The sequence below is a fragment of the Brassica napus genome, chromosome A6 (assembly GCF_020379485.1).
Source record: "Brassica napus cultivar Da-Ae chromosome A6, Da-Ae, whole genome shotgun sequence".
Lineage (NCBI taxonomy): Eukaryota > Viridiplantae > Streptophyta > Magnoliopsida > Brassicales > Brassicaceae > Brassica > Brassica napus.
In genome coordinates this window covers 13,348,586-13,356,773 of record NC_063439.1, presented here as the reverse complement: position 1 = coordinate 13,356,773, position 8,188 = coordinate 13,348,586, and the positions used below count along the sequence as shown (strand labels likewise).

General features: G+C 44.7%; 2 non-coding genes across 2 annotated transcripts; one reads left to right on the top strand and one right to left on the bottom strand.

The window, feature by feature from the left end:
• Window positions 1–1,973: 1,973 nt before the first annotated feature.
• LOC125575970 lies at window positions 1,974–2,079 on the bottom strand. The gene has a single exon (XR_007314510.1). It is a non-coding gene; the product is annotated as a small nucleolar RNA R71 (small nucleolar RNA).
• A 3,354-nt stretch (window positions 2,080–5,433) lies between these two features.
• Window positions 5,434–5,539, top strand: LOC125575980. The gene has a single exon (XR_007314520.1). It is a non-coding gene; the product is annotated as a small nucleolar RNA R71 (small nucleolar RNA).
• The last annotated feature ends 2,649 nt before the right edge of the window (window positions 5,540–8,188 follow it).

Genomic DNA, 8,188 nt, shown 5'->3' with positions numbered 1-8,188 from the left:
GCCAACCAAAAGATCAAGCATCGATCGACGGGACAACTCAGACATCGATCGACAGGGTAACACCAACGTCAATCGATAAGGATGACCCGACGTCGATCGACAGACTTTATGAATTTGGAAACCGCGCTTTTGACATGTACGGAGCCAGAAAGTTCACTTGGGAACGAAGAGACGAGTATGGAGTCTACAGAGATGAGTGTGGACACGCACGAGGCGTAGCTGGTGAGATGATACCTGTCACAAAGGACGACATCATGAAATTATTGGAAAGAGCATCTCTTTTTGAAGAGAGCTACATCTGCCTTCCAGAACATGCCACTTCCTTCACACTAACCATAACTCTACACCAAAGATGAAATAAACGAGATGGTGTTTGGTATTTGTGGAGCTCAGGAAAAACTGGGAGAGGAGCTCAAATCTTTGGTAGAAGATACATATCAACCTTTGGATAGAGGATACAATGAGCTTATCAGAAGTATGGTAGAAATGAGGACAGAAATTGAGAGCTTACGTCAGCAACTTGAGAATGAAGCCACGACCTCAGCATCGATCGACGCACCACATGCACCATCGATCGACGTCAGTCTTCCTACAGCCCAGATCCCTGCAGAACCGCAATGTTCAGCAAAACACAAGGATGAATGGGAAGTCTCATACATCGACACGAGGATAAACGACGTGTACTACCCTCTCAACAACAACGTGGACTGGCTGAGCACTAAAATCGAGCTACTACAACAAGATCTGGACACCATTCGCAAGAAGGACCAACAACCAGCCACATCGATCGACGTGTGTAACATCAAATCAATCGACGCTAAGATCTCAGCCATGAATGAGAGGCTGAGGACTTACGAGGACATGCATGACCGCTTTATATCACCAGTCATGATAGATTTAAACAAATTGTCTAGTCAAATACTTCATGCCCAAAGGGATATTGATAACATTACTAATCAAAATTTTTTGCACGCAAAATCATCTTCGATGGACAGGCTACGAAGGCCTTGGATCGATGGCAAGAATCCTGAGGATTTACTTCCCTACACAGCAGCAGAGGTTGATGAGATCACATCCAAGATCTACACTGCTATAGACACCATGGAGGAACGACTTGACAAACGCTGCGATGACATCTACTTTCCATTCGACAACAAAATCAGTGGACTAGACAGCCACGCAGAATGGCTACAGAAAGAAGTCAAAGTTATTCAGAGGCACCATCCGTAGAGGTCATCGCAGCGTCTCACACGATCCTGCTCATTTGGAATGCACCATCCGTAGAGGTCAACGTTCAACATCGCTCGACGCAACAACATCGTCGTCGATCGATACGCACAATCAACCGTCGACCGACACAGACCTTCATCGTCGATCGATCCCAATCGTTCGACAACGATCGATACTACACCACATACGTCGATCGATACCGTGTCGTCAAAAATGGTAAACATTATTATTCTAACACAGGACGAGAACGGAAACCTGTATGACCATGACGGTCATCTGCGTAATGCAACAGGTCAGAAAATAGACGCTCAGGGGACTGTAATCCCTGATGCTAATGCTACAGGAGCTGCTCAACCTGTAGATGAGGACGCTCGATCGAAACCACTGGCCGACTACAATCGTCCAGATGAGTACTTCCAACAGATGAGCTATTCGACTTCCGGAGATCCAGAAGCAGAATTTCGAGATGAAGCCTCAATACTACACTCTCGTGTCGCAGATACCCTACTCTGGGTTACCGCACGAGCATCCTATGGACCATCTGGAACGGTTCAAAGATCTAATTGCTGCTATTCGGATGGAAGGAGTCCCCGAAGATTACCTGCTGTGCAAGCTCTTCAGATACACACCGAATGGAGAAACGATGCACTGGCTTAGGCAGCAACCCACAGGATCTTTAACATCATGGGCCGACATCAAGAATGCTTTCTTATGAAACTTCTTTGATGAGGCGCGCGCTGAAGAACTTCGGAAAAAAATTTCCACATTCTCGCAGGAGGCTGGAGATTCTTTCAAAGATACGTGGAATAGGTTTAGGTTCTTCCAGCGAGACTGTCCACACCACGAATTTAACGAAGTGCAGCTGTTAAGCACTTTCTTTCGAGGTCTCGCCTTACAGTATCATATAGCTCTTGATACGGCGAGTGAAGGAAACTCCACTACTCGGAATCCGTTGGAAGCTGTGAGACTTACCGAAAACCTTGCTAACAGCAGCCCCAAAAAACTGACTCTGAACGGAAGAAGTCTGTCGCCTCTATCGGGAAGGAACAGATGGACGAAGTAAGAGCTAAGTTAGATGTGGTGCACGAGCTTCTTAGGAAGCAAGTCTGTTCAGCTGCAGGAGAAGTTGCAGATACGGAAGGAGAAGAAAATGTGAACTACATCGGAGGTACCGGATTCCAGAAATTTGGAAACCAGAGCGGAAACATAAACTTCTTTGGAAATGGTCAAAGAAGTAACCAAAGTTCACAATTTCAAAAACCCTTCAACAACAGCAAAAGCTACTCGAACTCCTACTACCAGAATCCACCACCCCAGACTCAGGAAAGCAAGATCGAAGAGATGCTTGATCGAGTACTCTTGGGACAACAACAAATCACCGTGAATTTTAATGGTAAAATAGACTATGCCTACAACAATCTAAACACCAAAATCGAGACCTTAGGGACTCAAGTGAGAAAACTTGAAACGCAAGTAATTCAGACGGGCGAGACTATAAAAAGGCAAGAAGCTTTCGCTAGAGAGGCAGGCGTCGACAAAGGGAAACACCACGTAAATGCCATCATAGACGATGATTTCTGGCAAGTGGTGAGAAATGAAAAGCTTGAGGAAGGAGACTTCGAAATCGAAAGCTCCATGAGTCTCGACGGATCCCAATGGTGTCGACCGATGTCGATGAACTCGCATCGATTGACAGACCATGACGAAGATCGATGGACAGATTACTCGAGTCATCGATCGACGTCGTCCGCTAAATCTACTGATTGCAATGCAGTTTGAATTCTAACTCATGAAGAATTCGCAGCTAAGCATACTCACCCACCATCCCTTTTCTATGATAAAATCGGTCGACCGGTTGAGTCAACCATCGATCGACAGAGTGAGTCCAACGTCGGTCGTCACAACACACATCCCATCGATCGACATGCACCTCTGACATACCGAGTGCGGTTACCCTCAATCGATAATGATTATATCAACGCACTCAGACCACCACCTAAACCATTAGCTAGCCCACCCGAACCAAAACCCAACCCTTTAAATAGTTCACCAAAACCAGTTCAAGAAAATCAAGAAACTGAAGGGAGAAGGTTAAGGAAAAGAAAGGAGAAGATGCCTAAGAACCTTAAGAGGGAAGCTAACGATAAAGAGATGGATGGTTTCACTAAAAGAATCCTCAGAATCCCAATCGAAAAAGCTTTTGATGAAGCTTACTTCACACACCGGTTGTGGATGTTCTTCTGAGAAACAAGGGTAACTGAGGAGGACATTAGGAGAATGTTTCATCAAGTCAGAGAGAAGATGAAACATAGGATCACATTGACGAAGAAGAGTGATCCTGGGAAGTTTGCAATACCATGCGTAGTCAAGGGTGTTGAATTTCCCCATTCAATGTGTGACACAGGAGCATCAGTTAGTATCCTCCCTAGGATCATGGCAGACCAGCTTGGTTTGACCATCGAACCTTCAACAGAATCCTTCGCCTTCGTGGATCTTTCGGAAAAACGATCAGGAGGTATCCATGGTAATGCCCTTGTCCCGGTAGATTTTCATGTCCTAGACATCGAGCTTAACTGGAACTCTTCACTTCTGTTGAAGGTACTTGTCTGAAATCACTTCTGTTGAAGGATACTAACTGATGCTCATGTGTCACACATTGAATGGGGAAATTTAACACCCTTGACTACGCATGGTATTGCAAACTTCCCAGGGTCACTCTTCTTCGTCAATGTGATCATGTGTTTCATCTTCTCTCTGACTTGATGAAACATTTTCCTAGTGTCCTCCTCAGTTACCTTTGTTTCTCTGAAGAACATCCACAACCGGTGTGTGAAGTAAGCTTCATCAAAAGTTTTTTCGATTGGGATTCTGAGGACTCTTTTAGTGAAACCATCCATCTCCTTCTCGTTAGCTTCCCTCTTAAGGTTCTTAGGAATTTTTTCCTTTCTTTTCCTTAACCTTCTCCCTTCAGTTTCCTGATCTTCATGAACTGGTTCTGGTGAACTATTTAAAGGGTTGGGTTTTGGTTCGGGTGGGCTAGCTAATGGTTTAGGTGGTGGTCTGAGTGCGTTGATATAATCATTATCTATTGAGGGTAACCGCACTCGGTATGTCAGAGGTGCCCGTCGATCGATGGGAGGTGGGGTGTGACGATCGACGTCGGACTCACCCTGTCGATCGATGGTTGGCTCAACCGATCGATCGATTTTATCATAGAAAGGGGAGGGTGGGTGAGGATGCTTAGCTGTGAATTCCTCATGAGTTAGAATTCGAACTGCATTGCATTCAGTCGATTTAGAGGATGACGTCGATTGATGACTAGAGTAATCCGTCCATCGATCTTTGTCATGGTCTGTCGATCGATGCATGTTCATCGACATCGGTCGACACCATTGGGATCCGCCGAGACTCATGGAGCTTTCGATTTCGAAGTCTCCTTCCTCAAGCTTTTCATTTCTCACCACTTGCCAGAAATCATCATCTATGATGGCATTTACGTGGTGTTTTCCTTTATCGGCTCCTGCTTCTCTAGCGAAAGCTTCTTGCTTCTTTATAGTCTCGCCAGTCTGAATTACTTGTGTTTCAAGTTTTCTTACCTGAGTCCCTAAGGTCTCGATTTTGGTGTTCAGATTGTTGTAGCCGGAGTCTATTTTACCATTGAAATCCACGGTGATTTGTTGTTGCCCCAACAGTACTCGATCAAGCATCTCTTCGATCTTGCTTTCCTGAGTCTGGGGTGGTGGATTCTGGTAGTAGGAGTTCGAGTAGCTTTTGCTGTTGTTGAAGGGTTTTTGAAATTGTGAACTCTGGTTACTTCTTTGACCATTTCCAAAGAAGTTTCTGTTTCCGTCATGGTTTCCAAATTTCTGGAATCCGGTACCTCCGATGTAGTTCACATCTCCTTTTCCTTCCGTATCTGCTACTTCTCCTTCAGCTGAACAGACTTGCTTCCTAAGAAGCTCGTGCACCACATCTAACTTAGCTCTTAATTCGTCCATATGTTCCTTCCCGATAGAGGCTACAGACTTCTTCCGTTCAGAGTCAGTGTTTTTTGTGCTGCTGCTGTTAGCAAGGTTTTCGATAAGTCTCACAGCTTCCAATGGATTCCGAGTAGTGAAGTTTCCTTCACTCGCCGTATCAAGAGCCATTTGATACTGTAAGGAGAAACCTCGGAAGAAAGTGCTTAACAGCTGCACTTCGTTAAATCCGTGGTGTGGACAGTCTCGCTGGAGGAACCTAACTCTATTCCACGCATCTTTGAAGGACTCTCCAGCCTCCTGCGAGAATGTGGAAATTTTGTTCCGAAGCTCTTCAGCGCGCGCCTCATCAAAGAAGTTTCGTAAGAAAGCATTCTTGTTGTCGGCCCAGGTTGTTGCCTAAGCCAGTGCATCGCTTCTCCATTCAGCGAGTATCTGAAGAGCTTGCACAGCAGGTAATCTTCGGGGACTCCTTCCATCCGAATAGCAGCGATTAAATCCTCGAACCGTTCCAGATGGTCCATAGGATGCTCGTGCGGTAACCCAGAGTAGGGTATCTGCGACACGAGAGTGTAGTATTGAGGCTTCAGCTCGAAATTCTGCTTCTGGATCTCCGGAAGTCGAATAGCTGATCTGTTGGAATAGTACTCATCTGGGCGATTGTAGTCGGCCAGTGGTTTCGATCGAGCGTCCTCGTATACAGGTTGAGCAGCTCCTGTAGCATTAGCATCAGGGATTACAGTCCCCTGAGTGTCTATTTTTTGACATGTTCCATTGTGCAGATGACCGTCCTGGTCATACAGGTTTCCGTTCTCGTCCTATGTTAGAATAATAATGTTTACCATTTTTAACGACACGGTATCGATCGACGTACGCGGTGTAGTATCGATCGTTGTCGAACGATTTGGATCGATCGACGATGAAGGTATGGTGTCGGTCGACGGTTGGTTATGTGTATCGGTCGACGACGAAGTTGTTGCGTCGAGCGATGTGGAACGTTGACCTCTACGAAGGTGCGTTCCAAATGAGCAGGATCGTCTGAGAACAGCAAGTCTTTCTCCTTGTTGCTTCTGGTACCGCTGGACATGCACATGAAAAGACAAGAAAAAGATTATGTTAGAAAGGGGGTAGAGAAAAGAATAAGAATCAGTAAAACTAAATCTAATGGCGATCAAAGCTCTCCGGCAACGGCGCCAAATTTGATACCACTCAAATTTCTCTAAGGAGTGTTACTCTCATCAAAAGAGGTTCAGATGTAGTACTTAGGGATCGAATCCACAAGGAGCTACAGAACAATTAAATCTAGTGTTTATTAATTATAAGAGTTGTAATTGTTTAAATGAAATAGCAATAATAACAAGCGAAGTAAATAGTAAATGTAACTTGGTTGGAAATGATATTAGATGCAGGGCCACTATTCAGGTGTTGGAGATTATAATACCTATAGATGCCTATTTGTTGCATGCATGATATATTAGAACTCAACCGCTTAACTCAGTGATCAGCTGTCGCATGTTTCACTGGTTAACAAGCTAGATCTCGTGTCTCAACGGTTAGTATGTCGACAACGAAAGAGTGTCGATCGATGGTCCTATTGGGACGTCGATTGATACACCTTTGCCAACGTCGATCGATAGTCAGTTGAGGACATCGATCGACGGGTTCTAGCCAGGGCTATGCGCGAGTATGATATGCCCTATTAAGATACTAAATTGGCGGTTAGCCCTCTCTAGCATTCCTAATATGATAGATACATGTCAGGATGGGATAACAAGGGTGCTTGAATATGCAATCCTATTATCAAGTTCTAGTTAGCAAGGCTAAAACAAGCAATGAATACAAATTTATCATGAATATCACAACAAGGCAGATCTATAGTTTGGGGCTAATCTCAGAAACCTATCTGAACCCTGGATCTAATATGTGAACTACTCAGACATAGCAAAGCAATTCATAACAATGAAGAAATAGAAATTCATAGTATAGATGGAAAGAAATAAAAACAAAGAGTTCCAATCACAAGTGATCTTCTCTCCAAAACTCTCTATTCTCTCTCAAAGTAAAACTGTAACAAAAAGCTCTCCTCTGCCGTCAAAAAACTTAGGCAGTATATAATCTACTAGGTTAAAAACTCGTCAGGGCATTTTCGTAATTTGGCTTGGCCTTGGGTTTTAAGTCCGCTGGATCCAAAATGTCGCGTGTCCAATGTCTCGACATCGATCGATGATACTTGTGTACATCGATCGATATTAATCTTCATCTGTCGAGGCATCTCTCGGTGTCGATCGACAGCACTGGGTGCGCATCGATCGATTGTTCTTCCTCTCGTCGACCTCTACATGGTCAGCTCGGGTGAAATGTCCTTTAAGCTACAAAATGCTCCAAAATCATAGCTTTACTCCGAAATGCACCTGAACCTGAAAACATATCTAGAAGAGTAGAAAACATAGATATATATAGTAAAACACCTATATACCATGGATGAAAACGGGTCAAATCCAAGGTATATCAATACCGCACGCTAGAATCTCATTGGGAATCCACGATACTAACGGTATGGGGGACTAACTGTTGGGGTCGAAACCGGTTACGACGAAGTTAATATCCAAACCTCCGCAAAAAACAAGTGTGAGTGTCTTTTTGCGATAATTATGCTTAGTAAAAAGAATGTCACGACACATGATCTCGAGATAAAACCTTGTTCAAGTCTGGGTTGGATCAAACACAAGCTGTCCCAAGGTATCAGAAATGTATCTAAACCAGCCACGGATAGGTTCGAGTGTGACGATCGGAACACGGACAAGCCAAGCTCAGTCACTACGCAACGATCAAACATGCACACTGCCCGGTTGCTATGTAGTGACCAAGCTCGAGCCAAGCTCGGTCGCTACATAGCGACCAAGCTCAAGCCAAGCTCGGCTGCTACGTAGCAACCAAGCTCGAGCCAAGCTTGGTCGCTACGTAGCGACCGGGCTCGAGCC